Source organism: Bidens hawaiensis, unplaced genomic scaffold, assembly GCF_021521415.1.
Source record: "Bidens hawaiensis isolate Kalapana, Puna unplaced genomic scaffold, B.hawaiensis_p1.1 tig00009085_1, whole genome shotgun sequence".
Classification (NCBI taxonomy): domain Eukaryota; kingdom Viridiplantae; phylum Streptophyta; class Magnoliopsida; order Asterales; family Asteraceae; genus Bidens; species Bidens hawaiensis.
This window is the reverse complement of record NW_027491667.1, coordinates 1-1,196: the sequence shown is the minus strand read 5'-3', so window position 1 is coordinate 1,196 and position 1,196 is coordinate 1. Positions and strand designations below refer to the sequence as shown.

The 1,196-nt window shown below is 37.6% G+C and overlaps 1 pseudogene; it reads left to right on the top strand.

Moving 5' to 3' along the window:
- The first annotated feature begins 215 nt into the window (after nt 1-215).
- Nucleotides 216-1,167, top strand: LOC143531108 (cytochrome P450 81E8 pseudogene; annotated as a pseudogene).
- Nucleotides 1,168-1,196: the final 29 nt, after the last annotated feature.

Here is a 1,196-nt window from a genome sequence, read left to right as displayed (position 1 = left end):
GGAATAAATCATAACCATTGGATCATGTTAATCAATGGTTGAGATCTAAAATAACCGACATAGTTTCCTAGAATTACTCTTTCATCATTATAACCGATATAGTTTCTTAGAATTGTTCTTTTACCATCATTTGTAATGTCAAATGTCAAAATTTTGTTGGTTCTTACCATTCCTAGGAAATTACTTATTTTTATTTGAACATTTTTCTATATATATATATACACACACTTTATGCAAGTGAAGAATTCTCAAAATTAAACAAGATGGTAGAAACAAATGTGTTAACCTTCATTCTCTCGCTAGTTCTAACGATCATCATCTTCATGATATGCAAAAAAATAATTACCAAATCAAGCCTACCCCCAAGCCCTCCGTCACTGTCTATTCTCGGTCATCTCCATCTGCTTAAACAACCCCTCCACGAATCCCTACTTAACCTCTCTCACAAATATGGTCCTGTGATGTTGATCCGGTTTGGTGTCCAAAGGGCAGTAATTGTCACCAGTCCATCCGCGGTCGAAGAATGCTTCACCAAAAACAAACGACATCGCGTTAGCCAATCGACCATTAACACCTTCTTCTAAACACTTCAGTTATAATTACACGACCATGGGGTCCGCCTCGTATGGCCACCTTTGGCGTGCTCTACGCCGGGTGGCTGCTTCTGAGCTCTTATCTACTGTCCGTCTCGATGCCACCACTCGTCTTCGTGAACATGAAGTCAAACTTATGTGTAAGCAACTTGTTGATGAATCTAGTTTAAACGAAGTTATTAATCTTAAGTCTTGGTTTAGAGACCTTTTGTTTAACCTAACAACAATGGCGATTATGGGAAGAGGTACTACGGACATCCGATTAATGTCTGCGAAGCCGAAGCGCTGGTGTTTCGGGATATGATGGAAGAGTTGTTCAAGCTTATACATACCAAAAATGCTGGAAATTTTCTACCGGTTTTAAGATGGCTAGGTATTGGTAGTGTTGACAAGAAGAAGATTAGTTTAATGAAGAGGATAGATAAGTTTCTTGATGATGTTATAGACGAATGTCGTCGTATAGGGAGATGTGAATCGGAGATTATGGTGGACAAATTGATCACTTTACAACAACAAGAACCTGAGCTTTATACCGATCAAATCATAAAAGGCTTCATTCTGGTAAAATAGTATTTTTTTTTTTTGAATTCTGAAAATTAGAAA